The sequence below is a fragment of the Triturus cristatus genome, chromosome 10, assembly GCF_964204655.1.
Source record: "Triturus cristatus chromosome 10, aTriCri1.1, whole genome shotgun sequence".
In the NCBI taxonomy this organism is placed as follows: Eukaryota; Metazoa; Chordata; class Amphibia; order Caudata; family Salamandridae; genus Triturus; species Triturus cristatus.
The window spans coordinates 1,203,936,885-1,203,957,001 of record NC_140593.1 but is presented as its reverse complement, the minus strand read 5'-3'; positions in this window follow the sequence as shown (position 1 = coordinate 1,203,957,001).

Sequence of the window (20,117 nt, the reverse complement as noted above, 5' to 3'; positions counted from 1 at the left end):
TTAGGGGAGAAGTAAGGTCACAGGAAGGGTTAATCTAATGATTAATGTTTAGGATGAGGGTTATGTTTATGATGCTCTACGGAAATAACTGTTGGGTCAAGGTTAGGTTAAGGGTTAGGGCAGAGGTTAGGTTTAGGTATTGATACAAGATTATATGTAAGGTAATGAAGGAACTTTGGTTGTTGTTCAGGTTAGGGTAAAGGTCTGGGTTAAAATTTGTTTTGGTGAAAGCAAAGGCTGCAAAATAACATTTACAAAGTAGGACATGCACTGTAGGGGCCTGCTGTAAGGATTTATTTGTAATAGGCATTTTACTGCCACTTCTTTGTTATGACACAGTTCCAGAGTACAGCAGTAAAACCTGACATTCAGGTCTCTCAGTCCATTAAAACCCCTCAGTCCAGCTGCTCAACCACATGTGATTGGACTACCAAAGGTGGTACTGAAAGCCCATTTCATAATATTTGTTTAAATATGTCAAATCTTATGAAGTAGTGTTGTTGTTATGCAACGGGGCTACAGTATGATAGTGATTGGCGGCAGATCTGTCAGCAGACAGCTTACATTTCAATAATCTGAATGGCTGACACATTTACGACATGGGTTGATGCTGGTGCCTACCAGAGTCTGGTTTAAGACCTGGAGGCCTGAATTAAGTTATCATTTTGAAAAAGTAAAATAATACTCTGCTCTAAACATGAATGTAAGAAATGGGATTATTATTTGGGGTGGATGACTACCTACCTCAAGGAACAATGACAACATGAGAGGGTGAACCCTCAAAGTCACTAAATTAATCTGAGCTCAACCTCCTGGTAGCTACGGTGTAAAAGGTTTAACCCTTTCACCGCGGCGGGAATTCCGCCGCGGTGCTGGGGGGTGCGGGGGGGCAGCGCGGTGGCGCTGTGCTCATGACGGAGCCGCTCCGTCATGAGCCACGGTTGGGCTGTGCTCATGACGGAACGGTTCCGTCATGACTCCGCCCATTTGCGTTGTCCCCCCGCACAGGCGGGGAAACAGCGCCGCGCAGGCGGAGCGGCCGCCAACGGGCGTGTCATGACGGAACCGTTCCGTCATGAGCACACGGCAACCGTGGCTCATGACGGAACGGTTCCGTCATGAGCAGGGAAGGGGTTAAGCAGTACCAAAACAATAATAACATCAAAATGCAAAACAACAGACATCCCAACCTCAATTAGAAAAATAAGGTACAATTTGATAAACAAAATGACACAAAAAAGACAGAAATCTGATAGGAGGAACAGGAGATATGAGTTTTGAAAGTTTAAAGTAGAAATAACCCCAAAAGGTAAAAAGCCTCAATGACAGAAATGGTCGCCGTAGACCAGTATGTAGGTTCAATTTGAGTCTGATCGCGATGATGATTACGCAAAGCAGGTTTGTCCTGGCCAAAAAAGTTACCTTCTGACTTAGGGCCTGATTTAAACGTTGGCAGAAAGGGTAGTCTGTCACAATGTCGACAGAGTACCTCCTCCACTGATGATGCCAAATTAATTTTCATTAACTGCTCTTAAATAATATGCTAATCTCTAATCCACATTAACTTTAGTTTACATGATTTACACATGATTTATTCATTATGTACTCAAATTTTATCATTTAATAGTTACACATTGTTCATATTTAGATTTAGCAAAGGAACCATATATTTGAATAACTTTATTTAACCAATGTGCATTTATAGTTAGCATGAGTGTGGTATCAGTGGACCTAACCATGGCGTTTGATACTGTAGAACAGGGTTACTTAAAGTGTGTGCTAAGGAAGAGGGGTTTTGGGTCCCGCTTCTGTCACTGGGTGAAGATACTGTACACTGAACTCAAGGCAGGGTGCGCAGTGGAGGTTTGATCTCAGAGGTTTGGGATATGTGATGGGGCACTCGCTAGGGATGTCTGCTTTCGCCACTGATATTCGCTGTAGTAATGAAGCCGAAGGCAACTTCCCTCAGCATGGTTCTGGGTGCTGCTGGTATAAGCGTGGGGAATATGATGCACCTGGTTTCATTATATGCAGACAATGTGTTGAACTCTCCAACCCCAGCGCCAACGACATCCCGCCCTCACAAGAACTCAGCGACTCGCTGGCTACCTTCTTCCACCACAAGATCACTGACATCCACAACAGCTTCAACACACCGACCACCTCGACAACTCCAGACCCCACCGCACCCACGTACCCCACCCGCATCCACAGCCTGACCTCTTGGACCAACGTCAACGACGACGAAACCCGCAAGACCATGAACTCCATCCAGTCAGGAGCACCGTCAGACTCCTGTCCTCACCACAGATTCAACAAAGCCGACGCAGCCACCGCACTCCAACTTCGGAAAGTGATCAACACCTCCTTCGAGACAGCCACATTCCCGGAAAGCTGGAAGCACGCCGAGATCAACGCCCTCCTCAAGAAACCTAAGGCGGACCCCAAGGACCTCAAAAACTTACGGCCCATCTCCCTGCTCCCGGCAAAGGTGATCGAGAAAATCGTCAACATGCAACTGACCCGATACCTCGAAGACAACAACATCCTAGACCCGTCCCAGTCTGGATTCCGGAGAAACCACAGCACTGAGACAGCCCTCATCGCCGCCACAGACGACATAAGAGCCCAACTGGACAGAATGAATTGCTTAAAGTTAAACGGGGACAAGAGTGAGGTCATGATATTAGGAGGAGACACAAACATATGGTCCCCCTTATGGTGGCCTAAAGATATGGGAAGATGCCCAGAGTCGTCAGAAAAGGTAAAAAACATAGGAATCATGTTAGACACCAACCTTTCTTTCGACGCTCAAGCCAGCAAACTAGCTTCATCACTCTGGTACATCCTAAAAATGATCAAAAAGATTCTACCGTACTTACCGTATGATTCACGCAAGACAGTGGTGACAGCACTGGCCTTGTCCAGACTGGACTACGGGAACGGCTTATATGCCGGAGCAAGGAAGAAAATCCTACTTAAGCTACAACGCCTGCAGAATGCGGCAGCCAGGTTGATACTAGGAATACCAAAGTTCGAAAAAGTAAGCCATAAACTAAAAAGCCTGCACTGGCTACCAATTGTAAGTAGGATACATTTTAAATCACTATGCTTGGCATACAAAGCACTAAACGGAACTGGATCACAATTTCTAAAATCACATCTGCAACTATATGAGCCAAACAGACTGCTCAGATCCAGCCAAATGAAACTCATCAGAGTCCCTAGATTTAGGAAAACTAACTGGGGCGGAAGAAGCTTCCTGGTACACGCAGCAAGAATATGGAACCAACTACCACTAGACATAAAAACCAGTCCATCCCTGAAATCCTTCAGAAAGGAAGTTAAAACATGGCTTTTCTCCACACAGCTCTAGTCAATATCATCAGACCCAGTGGTATATCTCAGCGCCAAGACGCCCTCGGGCAATCGCGCGCTATACAAATAGATAAATCAAATCAAATCAAATCAAACAGCAAAACATCGGCCCTCATCCTCCTGGACCTCTCAGCCGCCTTCGACACGGTCTGCCACCGCACACTAAAATCACGCCTCCAAGAAGCCGGAATCCAAGAGAAGGCCCTGGAATGGACCACATCTTTCCTCTCCGGCAGAACCCAGAGCGTCCGCCTCCCCCCCTTCCGCTCCAAAGCCACCGTCATCATCTGCGGCGTACCCCAAGGATCCTCCCTCAGCCCGACGCTGTTCAACATCTACATGGCCCCCCTCGCCCACGTCGCCCGCCTGTACGACCTCAGCATCATCTCCTACGCCGACGACACCCAGCTGATCCTCTCCCTCACCAAGGACCCACACACCGCCAAAACCAACCGCCACGAGGGAATGAAGGCCGTCGCAGAATGGATGAGGAACAGCCGACTGAAGCTGAACTCGGACAAGACAGAGGTCCTCATCATCGGTCCCACCCCCTCAGCTTGGGATGACTCCTGGTGGCCGACCATGCTAAGAACAGCACCGACATCCACGGACCATGCACGCAACCTGGGTATCATCCTCGACTCCTCCCTCTCCATGTCGAAGCAGGTCAACGCCGTCTCCTCCTCCTGCTACAACACCCTCCGCATGCTCCGCAGGATCTACAAGTGGATCCCCACCAAAACAAGAAGAACGGTGACCCAGGCCCTCGTCAGCAGCAGGCTGGACTACGGCAACGCACTCTACGCAGGTTTCCCGACCAAACACCTGCGACGACCGCAACGTAACCAAAACGCCTCCGCCCGACTGATCCTCAACGTCCCTCGCCGCAGCCACATCACCCACCACCTGAGAGACCTACACTGGCCCCCCATCTAAAAGAGGATCACCTTCAAGCTACTCACCCACGCCCACAAGGCCCTCCACAACACCGGACCAGCATACCTCAACGACCGACTCAGCTTCTACACCCCACCCGCCAGCTCCGCTCAGCCAGACTCGCCCTCGCCGCTGTCCCCCGCATCCAACGAACGACCGCCGGCGGAAGATCCTTCTCCTTCCTCGCCGCCAAGACCTGGACCACCCTCCCTACCCACCTGCGGCAGACCCAGGACCTGCTCACCTTCAGAAGACTTCTCGAGACCTGGCTCTTCGAGCAGTAGCAGCACCCCCCTCCCCTCAGCGCCTTGAGACCCTCACGGGTATGTAGTGCGCTTTACAAATACTATGATTGATTGATTGATTGATTTTAGTTCTATCTAAAGCATCCTCAGTAGATGGTGCCGCAACTCCTGACACATTTGGAGGCGTTTGGGATGGTGGCAGGACTACAGATTAACAGAAGTAAATCTCTATTGGTCCCATTGGGGAAACTGGTGGGGATCTCAGGCACAGACTTACCGTCATTGGGGCTCCGTTGGGAGATGGATTCCTTTCTCTATCTTGGTGTCATAGTGAACCATTCCCTTGATGTCGAACAGCAACATTGCATAGAACCATTATTGATCAGATTGACAAACTCGGTGCATTTCTGGAATACTTTGCCGCATTCTGTGGCAGGGAGAGTGGCTGTTGCGAAGATGGTGTTTCTTCCCAGGTGGCTGTATATATTGCAGAATGCAATTCATACACTCCCATGTGCACTATTTAGGAAGTTGGACAGCTTGTTGATCTTTATTGTTTGGGCTAGGGGAAAGGAGCAAGATGGCTCTACCTGAGCTCAAGCAAGATATGCTAGAGGGTGGTGTGGACTAGCCGGACCTGGAGCTTTATTATTATGCCTCTAAGTTACAGCATGCGGCGCGGGGGCGACTGAGGATGATAACTGGGAGAAGACATTGCTACATGGCACCTATGCTGGCTATTCACTAGTGGAACTTCTTACGTGTGGGTCTCGGACACCACCTGATATTACGTATTTAATTAGACAGGTGGCGGAGGTATGGAAGCCTGTGGTTAAACAAGTGTTTAAGAAATAGCCCTTTATTACAGAGTTAGAAATATGGGCACTGCTTCCATTTAAATGTATTGCAGAAGATATGTCTGTGTTGAAATGGAGGGCTAGGGGGTGCAAATGCTGGGAATCTATACACTGTGCATATATAACACCAATTAAACTTCGAAGATGTATATGGGCAGGGGGGTGACTTGTCACCGATGTAGGTGTGAGGATGACACATTTTTGCACTTGTCACGGGGCTGCCCTATGGGATGGGAAAACTAGTAACAGGTGATGACAGTTGAGAAGTATCACTACAATAGTGCTGGAGGAAACCCCCGGATATGCTTATTGGATATTATTGAAAGGCCCAAGAAAGGGATCATGCAGTGGAAGTTCCTGCAGCTTGCCTTAGTGCTGGCCAAGAGAAGAGTAGCTATTGGGTGGATGGGTACTAGGGCTCCTTCAGTCGCACAGTGGCGCAGGAACGTAATAGAGTGGGCGATTGCAGAGGAAGTGCATATGAAAGTTAATCGTACAGATATAAGCTGCAGGGAGATCTGGGTGACTGCGCTGCATTGTTGGGGGGTGTGCATTTTAATTGGGATGGGATAACTCCGCAGAGTACGCAGACACAGGGAGAGCGCAAGAAGTGCAAACGCCCATGCCTTGATAAGTATGAGTCTATCAACGGCTGACTCGGAACCCCAATGAATGAGTCATGTTGTGCTGAGAGGATGAGAAAAGATGTGTGGGGACATGACAGGATGAGTAACCTTGACAAATTGTGGACTGCTTTGGGAAGATGGAATAGGCTGATGGGGATGTTTAAAACTGTACTCCTGAACTTTTATTCTCAAGAGTTGCAAAAACACATAAAGACTGTACCAAGTTATGCTGGTTATAGTTTCTTTTATAACTGTTTAAAGGTTTAAATTTAAAAACAAGAAAAAAGAAAAATGCACAAAGATGTATGCCAGACATGTCTTAATTTGGGTTGACCTTGGTCTGGGAACTTGTTTGTATATTGCCTAATAAATTAAATTTTTTTAAAAAAAGGGGCTTAGGTGCACCACTCTGTTTTGAAATAAACTTATTTCTGTCTGCTGCGGATAAATTTTGTTTCAGATGGCAAAGTCGCATTGTGCTCATTTAAATGTTATTCTTTACTAGGTATATTTTGAAGGCCGTACAGTAGTGACTAGTTGGTTTGGCTCGAAACTTCAACACCTGCAGTGGATGAGAAAGATGAGGAGGAAATACTCCTTTGTGTCATATTGTGAAGGTCGTAGTGGAAGAAAGAGTCGACATTGTATTATTCCGTGAGACGGAGGCCGACACCAGGCACGGAGACGACACTGGGCTCTGGTTAGGGGTCGGCTAGTGTGAAACCTGAAGACTGTATCGCTTGGGCGAAATGTTGTGCTTTAGCTCTGTAAAGCTTGGTTGTTAGTTAGATGACTTGCCAATGTCCACCTGAGACCAATGCTCTTTATTTTCCTGCTTGCAAAGATACTTTCGAGATTAAGTGTTTTTCTTCTTATTGGAACCTTTATCTGGTTCCTCTTTCGATTCTATATTTACTGATACCAACTGCTTTCGAAATTCCTCGACCTACCCACAACTTTAACTTTGAATAAGAATGTTTCCTTTATGGAAAGAAGTCTGTTTGGCTTGGCACATGTTGCCTTTAATATACTAACTCTGTATTATCAATTGGACTGCTTGGATTATTTTCATTCATGCTGTATCCAGGTGTATATTGATTGCACTTAAATGATTTGATTTGAGATGTCATTTTACTAATCTGTTAATTAGCATTCATAGTTTGAACTCCACTACTTTTTTTTTGTTACTGTGTGGAAAAATCTGCTTCACTGTCAACAAAATGCTAGCATATTTGCAATTTCAACCTCAGTTCAAGACATAGACCCTCTGGGTGGAGACAGCAGATTTACGAGGCAGTGCCAAGACTAGTGAGGCGCATAGACCAACCTTATCTTATCTCGCTATCAAAGCCAAAGCAAAGACCCGCCTGCCTCATCAAGAGTTGGGCGGAATTTCAGAATGTAAACGCCAGAGATTATTCTGTCACTGCCACCTACACAACCCTTCGACAGCCCGACAAGGTAAGGGCCATCAGAGGTTTGGCCATGTGTTTGCACACCCTATTTAAAGTGGTCAAACACATGGCAGCTTGCACTGTACATCCCCACCAGGAAGACTGCAAAATGACCCCCACACCATCGAAGAAAGTTCCAGAGCCCACCCTATCCTCTTGGGCATTTTCAAGATGGCAAAAGTCTTCAGCCACACTAAACTTGGGGTCTGAGGTCTGGGGTGTGTGTGGGGAGTGTACTAAAATGCCCTCTAATACAAATTAACCTCCAGGAATTTCAGGCTGAGAAAAGGTAACTTTCCCAAAATTGTTTTCCTGTGATATTTATTAAAAATCCGACTTCACTACTAAATTGGATTTCAATAATTACGAAAAATAGTTTGATATAGAAGGGTGATTTAATGGGTACTTGCGCTAAGGGGCAAATTCACTATGCATATTTACACCATAATTTTCATAGTAATCATAGGCGGTGCTTAAAAAGCAGGAAGTTAATCAACCCACTTCCCTAAAACCGATCAGAAAAATCGGACAATAGATATACAAATCTCTAGCACATGCTATCTTAAGTATATGAGTTAAGGTAGCAGTCAAGTAATACACATTGGACGAAGGTTCAGATTACAGACATTGTTTTGTTGAGGACTCTAAATAGTAAATAGAAAGGGGCCAATATACGTCGAGGATATTGTGAAAGACCTATGGAATTATCCATGGTCTGATGGTCTCGTATTGGCAGGAAATACAGAATTGCAGCTCTGAAGAAGTCTTGGGGTATTCCTTCTAGGACAAAACACATGTTGGCTACAGAAACTAGAAAAGAATCTAAGGATTACATAAAGAATGAAGAAAAGAGCTGTCACCCGAACAAAGGGCACTAACTTTATCCAATGTGTATTACTTGATTGTTACATTAACTTATATACTAGAGATAGCATGTGCTAGAGATTTGTATGTCTATGAAAAATAGCTGTTAAATATTTTTTTTAGATGATCCCACTCCCAAGATACACATTAGAATTTTGATCTGTACTCTGGTTTTCTGCATAGGGCAGCTAGGCATGCGAGAGTGAAAATACCTTTGGGGTGTTAGTCACTATAAGGTAATGTTAGCATTAAATTCCTACATGCCCTGATTTTAAATACCATGCACACTGCCTTCTAGCCTACAAGGCGTACACAGGTGTGGCTTAATCATATTTAAAAGGAAGGTTTTTACTCGTCAAAAAGGGTTTATTTTAGCAGATCAAGGTGCATGTTCTGCACTGTTAAAGTCAGGTGTAGGAAGGTAGGATCCTTCTAGCACAGTTACCCCAACTTTTTGCTAGTGTTGTTTTGTTTTATAACTAGTCTGACTGAGATCCGGCGTAACAGGACCCCAGTCACTGTGCTTTCTCCATAAATTTGACAATGGTAAGTAGTATGGTACCCTTCCCAATTGGCCACTGGTGTACCCATGTAAGTGCCAACTATTTGGTACTAAGATACCCAAGGCATAGGTACACCAGGGGTCTCCCATGGGCTGCAGCATGTATTATGCCACCCATGAGTGACCACTCAAACTGTGACTAAAGGCCTGCCTTTGCAGCCTGTGTAAGCTGGTGCTAGCACCACTTACGACAGATATACGTTTTCTTATATCTGAGGTCACTGCACTTAAAACCTATAAGTCATCAATAAGGTAGGCCTTTGAATCCTAAAGGCAGGGTGCTAGGTTATAAGTGTGAGGATGCCCTGCACGAGCAGGACACCTACTACAAACCCACGAGTCGATTCCCTAGGCTTTGTAATTGCGGTCAGCCATTTTGATACATATTGTGGCCATGTGTCACTACGCGATGGCTAACTATATATTGGCTGGGCCGAACCTGGCCATGATTGGTATCGAACAGATTGGAATCATACCAAAACACCCTTACTGGTGTTGGAGGTATGATTCCATGCACTAGGGGGCTCCTCTGGGAAGCCCTCAGTGCTCCTGGTAACAACCTTCCAGGGTCTGCTAGCAAGCTAGTGCTGCTTCCCACCCCAGGCACCTAAGGGCATGTGTGTGCACAACATGAAACTTTGAATAATGCACATAAGTGCATTTTTCAAAGGTTTTGCGAAATCGCTATTTTTGTTACTTTAATGCATTGCATTTAAGGAATCTCAATTTGCGAATCCTTAAATGCAATCACAATTTAAGTAATCGCAATTTAGAGATTACTTAAATTGCGATTTTTGCATTTGGGATGATGCATCCCAAATGCAAAAATACCGGTCGCAAAGGGGCAGATTCTGAGAATCTGCCCGTTTGCGACCGGTTTTTCTTTTGATGCATGTGCCTGTTGGTGAGTCCCTTGGACCATGCTGGTCCCAACGCTGCACCTTTTTCATTTACCACTTCTGTTGCTGCGCCAAGGCTTGTTGGTGCTCCTACTGGACACCGACCCCCCTGGTTCTTCACTTCCGACGTGGGACAGCTTGTGAATGGCTCCTGGTCTTCCACAGCGTCACCTGGTCCTCACAGATGCAGCAACAAGGTCACCGTCATTACTCCTGCCTCTTCCGTCAACAGTGGTCATTGGTCTTCTGTGCATCCTGGTCACTACAGAGTGACATAGACTCTGTCCCCTCTGCTTCCAGGTTCTCCTCTTCAAGAATCCATCCTTGGATTCCACCGGACTCTTTCACCTTCTTCGTCAGCGGCATCTTTTTTGAAGTCCTCCATTGTGGTATATAGCGGTTTCTGGCGTCACTTTGCACCTCTATACTTGGCTTCCCTGGTGTAGGTATCCTGGTTCCTGGGGTATGCACGGGTGGGGTGACTCTCTAACCTTCTGTCTTCCACTGAATTTCTTCAGGGTCCACTAGGAAGGGTCTTTCTTTTTAAAAACTGCAACCTCAACTTTCCCATTGACTTGCATTGAGTACACAGCTGTGTTTCCACTCTGCACAGAGCCTCCGTGGGGCTCCTTGGTACTTTCCACGGGTGGTTCCTTGTGTCCCCAGCTTTCCTGAGTCCTCTGATCCAAGTCCCGACTTCGGTCAAATTTTGTATTCCATTTCTTTGGTATATGGTTTGGTCTCTCCCTGGAGACCACTGTGTATTTGTGCTTACTTACCTGTTTACATTTGAAATATTGTGTGTATTGTGTTGATATCTCCGGGTAGGAGATATACCAATGTGTTAGTGAGAGTGTATAAACAAGCTGCTTAGCACTTCACGACTAAATCTGAAGGCTGCTCTCCACAGCTACCACCTAAACAACAGCTTTCTATGGTTGTCTGAGGCCACTAAAATCAAGGGTTGTCTGGATTAGTGCAAGGTGCTTCACTTAAAAAATTGTGCACCATATACTTAGCCAGCCTCCTACATCAGGCTACAGTGGTAGGCCTGAAGCTATTTCTGCACTGCCACTATAATGGATTCCACAGTAGGTGCTGCAGTCAACTAGTTCCATTTAACTTTCAGGCCCTGAGTACACTTTGTATTGTTTACTAGGGACTTATAGGTAAGTTATATATACTATTAAGAATATGCTAATTCAACCATGTTTAAAGGATAAGCACAGCCACTTTACTACTGGTTAGCAGGAATAGAGTGCACAGAGTTCTAAAACCAGCAAAAGTATAGGGTCCAGCAAAAGGTAAAAAATCTGGGGTGACCTTGCAGAAAAGGAGGATTTCCTACAATGAAAATAACAAGAAACCCACACGACCAGTTCAAATGTAATATGTCAGTTGAACAAGAAACAAATAAGTCCCTAACAACAGTGATGATAAATCACAATCTAAAACAGTCTATTAGACAATGCTGGTGGTAAGGGAATTACCAATTTGAGAGGACATAACAGTTCTACAATATTATAGAGTCAACATTACAAGTAAAAATTATATTAAATACAATTACATACAAAAATCATGTTAAAACATTTCATTAAAAATACATCATTATGTGAAAACAGTTGTCGACGCAGCGTTTCGGTATGAAATAAACACCTTCTTCAGGACAGTTTTCTAACCACAGCGGGGATGATGTTAGGCTTCAATTTAACTAACACATCTGGTGATTAAAATCATTGCGATTTAAAATCATGAAGAGAGAGGGGAGTGATGATCCTCCGACCAACAGCGCAATTACGATGCAACCGTACATTGTGAAGTCGCATACTTCCATTTCTCTATGAGTCCTTGTGCAGTGGCTGTAAACCGGCTGCAGCACAACCTCCCATGGAGAAATGGGAGGTTCTGTTCATCCTTTCACCGCTTGGCAGGCACCTCACACCTCACGGTGCCTGCCACGCAGTGCAGGAATCAACAGAGGGCCCTCAAACTTGCTTTCTCACAGGCATTCCATGTCGGAAAGCCCATCATGGGAAGCCTGTTGGCAACCGTGCATTGTAATCCCAACGGCGGCAACGCCATCCATTAGGATTACGGGCCGGTCTCCGACTGGCCGACGGGCTCCTTGAGCCTGTCGGAATCCAGCCAGAATGACTATCTGGTTTCAAATCCAACCGCCTTCATTGTAATTAGGTGGTTGGAATTGAAACCATCGGTGTCGGTCGGAAAGCCTCCAAAATATGCCCCTTTTATCTTGTATAGATCTTTGACTGCGATCATATTTAGCCACAAAAGACTCCCTGCACACATTTTCACAGTAATGTTAGGCTCTGCATTTTCTACCCACCAATCTCTACACTTATTTTAATAGCTGTAGCAATATTGTTATCATAAATCAGTTTATACTGCATAGATAAACAATTTTTACAGATTTTAATCCGAATCTTACTGCATTTATTAAAGACAAGCTTGCTCACAGTTCACATGGTTGTCTATCTGCATAGTTGATTTTTCCATTTATACTTACACTTTAAAAAACTAAAATACATCATTTTGTTATGTTGCCAAACTTGAGCTATCATGAAGATGCCAGTTTATGCCAACAATTACTAATACCGCATATTATTGGTAAGTGTAATCACTTTTTTTTTCAAAGAGAAGCATACCAAAGCAGAATAAAGCCCTATGATTTCTCAATGTACTTACAGTGTGATACCTCTGCTATTAGAATTTATATTTTGTCTAAATTTTAGTTTTTCTTTTTAACTTAACATCTTTCTGAGATGGTGGTTTGAACATATTTTTGACTGACACAACAAAATGCCAAACACGCATTTATTATAGTTAGACATTGTTGTTCTGTAGTCTCCACTGCTAGTTTCAGGGGCACATACTAGAACGCAATGTCCTTGCTTTGTTTTGTGCTCGAAGGAGACAACTGTTTTACCCAGCCTAAGTAAAGCTGTTTTTCTGAGTCCTTTACAGAATGACATATGGCCGGTGTTTTATTATTTAAACAGCATCCATTTTGAATTCAGACGAGAGGCACTTCATGCCAGAGTTATCCTGGATGCTGCGGAGAGCTGTGAATGATATGCAGCTCTGCAGGCCTGACAGACATTCTAAGGAAGCTAGCTGCACTGGCAGAGGTCCCCTAGGTACCCCTTTCTGTTTGTGACTGACTTACCACCTAATTGAAGTATGTTATAACTGTGATTGTTTTGGGACCGCATTTGCTCAGGTAAAACAATCGCACATGCTAGTGCGACTCGCTATTAGGAAGGGAAGCCCTCGTCACGCCCCTTCCTAATAGCTAGCAACTCGCAAACCCTATTTTGCGAGTTGGTAATAGGTTACCGGCTCGAAAAATAGGGTTTGTACATACCACACACCTTTTTAACAGTCGCAAGCGGACCAATTTCCTGTTTGCGACTGCTAAAAAGGGTCGTACATCTGGCCCTAGATCGTTTCAAAACACATTTGAAAATGTATCATTGCATATGGGTGGACTCGGATCTGACAGAGATCGAACAGCAATTGGTGACGCTGGGGTACACTTTGGTGAAAAGAGAGTTGGCTCGGGGCTGGGGTGGAGTGACACCACCTGCTGTATCGGTGTGGCTGAAGGAATTGGACAAATGCATGATTGCAGAAAAGGAGGTGTTCATAGCTAGGGGGTGCCAGAAGAAATGGGATAAAAAATGGTCCAAATGGAATACTTACGGGGAGAGATTTGTGTATCACCCATGGTGGATTTGGAAATGCATGGAAGCAGGGACAGGGCTCTGATTTCTTGAAATTTTGTTAATTACCCATGTAGTGTCTCTGCAGATGATTGCAACCACTGAAAATATCATAAACCTTTTCTCAATAAAAAATAAATAATAATAAAAAAATTTAAAAAAATGTATCATTGTCTCTTCTTCTTGTAAAAACTTTGGCATGCAAAAGTGATTTGTGAAAGGGTTAGATCTGTTTCCACAAATTTCTTGGGGAAAAGGGACGTCATTTTTGAGGTTGCCAACAGCATCTAAAACTCTGGAGGTTTGAGAGTTTAGATGTGGTACTGTAAGCTTGACAAACCAATATTTACTGATGATATACATAGGAAGACTCAGTCCCTGTATTATGAAGTTTTGTTGATCCAATCCACAGTCCTACTAAATGTGTAGGAACCGTGTGACACCTCTTAATATCGGGAGACCAAATCTTCCATTCAAAACAGGCAGAAAGAGAAGGGTTGCGGTACATTAACTTTTATCACCAATTCAAAAGATACAAAAATACACAAATTATATTTAATAAATGATTTGAAATTAATGTGGCAGAAAATAATCAAAATATTGTGAAAAGTAATGCAGTGCGCTCACTTAAGATTAGTAATTTTAGTAAATAAATTCAACTGAGTAGTTTTTATCTTGTGAAACGGTTCAGTACTTAAGGAAGTTAAATTAGGCCAAAAGTGGAAAGAAACAGACCTAGCTTATTCATTAAATAATTATTACCCTTTATCGTTGCTAGAATGTCATAGTTTAGACTTGAATTAGACAAAATAGCAGAAAGAAACATTCATACAACAAACTTTCAAAATGGTACACTTAAAGGAACCAGAATACAGAAATTAGAACTGTGTTATGAAGTGCTGAAAGCAAAGAAATTAAATATACATCTGTAGAGCGCAGGATTTACAACTCTATGCACTCTGTGCCCAGGCACACTGTTTACGTTATTGGACTTACCCAATACACTTACAGCCACATGTTGTGGTAGAGATCGACAAAGTCTCTCCTTGCCCACTCTTGACAGCCCTTTTTCTGCCTTACAAACGTCCAGGACCCGACATAGACACTCCGCAATGCCTGAGGTGGGTGTGGAAGGAGTTAGCGCACAGAGCGGGATGCGCACAATTATATGCCCTGTCCGTCCCCGTGTCCAAAAATCCAATATTGCCTCTGCTGATGGATGGGGGTGGCTGCGCTCGTGCCGCCAAACCTGGCCTCCACACATTTGCAGATCTTTACCCCAGCGATCACTTCATGGAACCTTCCATCCAGACTCAGGGCGGAAGCACCCCCCCCCGACACTCTCCTCTACTACCAACTTCGCGCAACATGTCGTGCAGCATTTGACACTTTTCCAGCCCCCCAACAAACATTGAAGACCCTAGAACACATTTACACAGCCAGCACCGCACAGAACCAATCACATGCAGTACTAGGCGCCTGCGACAAGAACACCAGCACGGGAAGCCTGGGGCAACGACCTTCACACACCTCTTACTGACGAACAATGGGCATACTGCTGTGGCCAATTAGAACTTTTATCTCCTAACTACAGATTACGCCTCATACATTTTAAATTTCTCCTTCGTATATATCGTACCCCTGCCCAATCATACAAAATGGGTATTTCTTCCGACTCCCACTGCGCCCGATGCCACAGACCAGATGCGGATTTCCTCCACCTTGCTTGGATGTGCCCCATGGTTGTCGCCTACTGGACGGGGGTATTTAGCACCACTGGGGAAATTATAAGCACACAATTAGATCCCTCCCCACTGATGGGCCTTCTGGAACATGTGGGAAACTTAGACAGGGAAGTTAGGAAATTAGTCGGGCTAATGCTACTTCTAGCAAAATGCAGAGTTGCGATGCACTGGGGGGGGACTCGGGCACCACTGACCCGTGACTGGCTCAAAGATATCGCATACTGTCACAAACAATTGTCTAATTACTGGGAATTAATGCCAACAAGACAGTGGATAATGGACTATAAGGCCTAATCAACCTTCCCTTGGTAGTATTATTATATAATAGAAGATCTCTGGGCTTTGTCAGCAGACCCCATACCGTAGTGCTTAATTGGTATATCTACATCATCAGAACCGCATTGCTCTTCTCCCTGGAAAGCTCCCTCTCCAAGTGTGTGTTTCCTAAACATGCATTCCCATAATATCAAAGTACGAGTTTCCAGCAGCAGCTGTGTTAGCATGTTTTGTCTAGGTGCTAGAGACTGACCATAACAGAATAACAAGGGGCATTGTTTATCGACCTTGGTCATAGTATTCAGACTAAACTCCAGGAACAGGCAGAGAACGGCCAAAGCAGATGGTTCTCATGTGAAAGGCATTAACAGAGTCTTGCAAAAATAAGGTCATGTAGTAACGTGCGCAAAAGCAACATCATGGTTGCTGGGCTCAGGCTAACTTAGCGATGCCAACAATGTCCCTATCAGCCATGTGTCAACATAGTACAGGCTGATTGCTGAAAGGAGAAAAGCAGTTTTAATGTGCATAAGCCCAAAATTGGGCATTTTAGCATGAAAATAATCCTCACAAGAGGCTTACAGTTTGGAGAGGGGATGGTAAAATCCCTGGGTAATATGTGTCCAGGTTCACAACTTTGGATAAAGCTCACACATCTATTAGAAAGGTGTTCAGTGGAAATAATTTATACGGTAGAGCCGGAAGGAGAGGGAAAACTTACAACTGTGGGAATTTCAGGGGCAGTATAATCAAGAAAGAGGAGTTTATAGAGGGTACCAATCAGGTGGAGGTTTCTATCCACAAAGAGGTAGATGAGGAAAAATAAGAACCTCAAGAGGGTGAGGTCAACAAACTACTGCACCTCAAGGTGAGTATGAAGAGTATTATTGGTTCTAGGGGGACGTGGCCAAGCACCTAAGATGGCAGACGTGCTCTAGTGGAGCTCCGGGTCCCATCCCCCAGTTATCCTGATCATCGCCGCACAAACCTCCTGCAAGCCCCCCCTCGGGGCTACCCAGAAAGGAGGAACTTCCATTGCGGCCCGTTAGCGGTCGTTTGCTGCGCCAGGCACGCTATCAGAGGCGGTTTGTTGGTGAAGCCTGCTGCACAGATGATCTGGCGTCTTTCAGAAAATGGAGGCGGACGCTATGGAGGCCCCCCTGCCCTCCTAGCGCACATAGTATGGGGCCGCTGAAGACTGCTGTACTCAGGGGCAAAGAGTGAGGAGAGCCGCATATCCAGCGGGGTCGGCAGAGTTGCTGTCTGCCGCCCGGACGACCAGAGGAGAGGCCCTTGCTGACAGGAGTGAAGTGGCGCTGTGAGGCCGGTTGCTCCGCGGCTGGGGAGCCGCCGACACATTTTTTTGAATACATTTTTTTTATTGATTTTAAACAACCAACGTAATTGAGAAGCTATACAGTAGCAAGCAAATAACTGACAATATAATATATCACAAGTCGCTTCTCAGGGTATCCCCCACCCACGTCCCTCCCCTTCCACCGGTGTGCTTCAAGGGCATGGTCGTTAAGCAATTAAGGCACATCAGAATCCAATACATTAGCAATCGTGAACAACAGTAATACAGTACAGGGCTTACATATACCTTAACGATCACCATTTGTCCCATTGATCGCACCCTGGGTCATTCGCCTTGTGCTGACATGCCAGTTGGTTCCTGTCAGTCCTCCAAGTCCGATCTCTCCTCCGAACCTGTCTCTGGAGCCTGTAATATTACAACTAAGGCCTCCCACGCCCTTGCCGCCTCTTGCGCCTTATCATTATTAGTACGTAGGGCCTGCTGTAGCTGAAGCGCACCTTTGCTCCGCGCCCGCTCGCCATCTCCCCACATCCGGCCCCCTCGCTGACTTCCAATGCATGGTGATTTCCCTCTTGGCTAATACGAGGCCCAGATCTATAAATGTACTTGTCACTTTCGTTTTTGCTGTAAGCGGGAACCAATGCAACAAACGCCCAGGTCCAGTTCTATTATACGATCAGTTATATTACACAGTAGTTCCAGCACCTCTTTCCAGTATGTTCCCAAACTCGTACATCCCCACATCATATGCTGGAAGTCAGCCCCCTCCAAACTACATTTCAGACATTGATCAGACACCGAACCGAAATATTGATTAAGCTTGGCTGGTGTCAAATACGCCCTGTGCAGGATATAGAACTGTACCAACTGAAATCTAGCATTCCTCGTGCTCTTCCAAGCTCTTCTGACCAACTGGGCATACTTTTTTGGGGGATTTCCCTGCCAAGGTCCGCTTCTCACTTCTCTTGCAACGCGCTCAATGGCTCCAGAGCCTTCGTCATCATGCGTCTGTAAAGGCACGTAACAGCCTTGACAGTTCCCGCCGCCATTACCACATATTGGCACACCATTGAGGTCCGCGGTTCCGACAGACAAGTCCCCCAATAGCGCTGTATTGCCGAAATAAGCGCTGAATGCAGTAAATAATCCCCTTGCGGGAGATCATATTTATGCTGAAGAGCCTGAAATGTCAACAGGGTTTCATTCTCATAGAGGTCTCCTAGCATTTGTATTCCCATGTCTTCCCAGTTAGCCAGTACCGTCCAATCCCCACCATGTGGGAAGGCCGTGCACATGCCCAGCGGTATCTCCGAAGCATATGGACGAGAGAATCCGGCCCGACGTTGGCTCCGATTCCAGCACAGCCGCAGCGTCCTCTCTTCCGCGGTGAGCGGTTCGAGACGCATCTTCTGCTGAAGCACTATAAAGGACAAGATGTAGCGTGGGATCCATCGCCCCTCAGGTCCATCCGGGCCTCGGAACTCCCGGGCCACCGCCTGGGTAAGCCACTGCAATTGCGCTGCTAAATAGTACCATTCGAAGTCTGGCACTGCCAGCCCCCCTTCAGCTCTCGGGCGTATCATTGTGGCCATTGCAACCCGCCGTCTGCCCGATCCCCAGATGAATCCTACAGCCATAGAGCGGAGCTGTCGGAAGATGGAGCCTGGCACCCAGACCGGCAACGTCCGAATATAATACAGTAAGCGCGGGAGCACCACCATCTTTAGGAGCGCCATCTGACCCGCTACCGATAGCGGCAACGTGCTCCAAAACCCAAAACTGCCCCTAAGTCCGCGCATGGCCCGGCCCAAATTACCCTCTAATAAATTCTCGGAGGTATGATAAACGTTGGTGCCTAAATAAGGTAAACAGTGGGGCTCCCACCGGATGCCCGCCACCTGCGGCGGATTCAGCACTGCCGGCGCCACTGGGAACAAGCAGGTCTTTGCCCAGTTCACCCCCAGTCTCGAGTACCGCCCAAACATCTGTAGCAAGTGTCGCGCACCCTCCAAAGCCTTAGCTGTGTCTGTGAGAAAAATCACCAAGTCATCTGCATAAAGGGAGATAAACTGCATGTCCCCACGAAGGCACAAACCTGGATAATGCGTCCCCAATCAGGCATGCGAAGCCCGGGGCTCAATGGCTAGGGCAAATAACAATGGAGAGAGTGGACATCCCTGTCGCGTGCCCCGTCCCACTTGGCAGGCTGATGAGATCGTCCCACCCGTCCGCACACGAGCCTTCGCCGACCTATACAGAAGTTCCGTCCACCCTACAAAGGTGTACCCCAGTCTGAATTCGCGCAGGATCCGATACAAGTATCGCCACTCTAGGCTGTCGAAGGCCTTCTCAATGACAACTGAGCGGACCGCCGCAGCAGGGGTCGCACTATGGTCCTCGCCCAAAATCCGCAAGAGGCGTTGCATATTAGTCGCAGTATTGCGCTTTGGCATAAAGCCCGCCTGGTCCGAATGGACCAGCTGCGTCATATAAGGAAGAAGCCGGGTCGCCAGGATCCTACTCAAAATCTTGTAGTCGGTTGTTAACATCGATAGTGGACGGTAGGCTGACCTAGATAACGAGTCCTTACCCGGTTTCAGCAACGGGATAATGATGGCCTCGCAAGTGGAATCTGGCAATCTACCCAAGTTCCAGGCTTCCCGATAGACCACCAGTATTTTGGGGGCAAGGATATCGACATATGTCGAATAAAATTCAATCGGTAGACCATCTGCTCCCGGGGTTTTCTTACGTGCCATATGTTTTATTGCACTACGTATTTCCCCCACTGAAATTTCCTGTCCCAACGTATCTCTCTGATCGTCCTCGAGACGTGGCAGTCGTATCTCAGCTAAGAACTCATCTAATCCATCACATACACCCCACAACCTACTCTCATATAGATCCGCATAGAACGTCAAGAACATCTCATTAATCCCTTGTTGGGTATATTCCAATACGCCCGCTGGAGTGGTTAAAGCCAGAATGGGCGTGCCCCTCAGGGCCGGATTAGCCAGCCACGCCAAGAGAGAACCCACCTTATCTCTCTCTGCTAGTACCCATCCAAATTAACCACAAACAGTCCCCCTGGTAGCTACCAGGGATTCACTCTAAGAGTGAAACTGAGGGGGGAGCTTTAAGGCCAAGAAGATCTGGCCCGCTGCTTCACTGCATCCCAACGCCAACCCCACTATAACAATAAAGAATTCCCCCC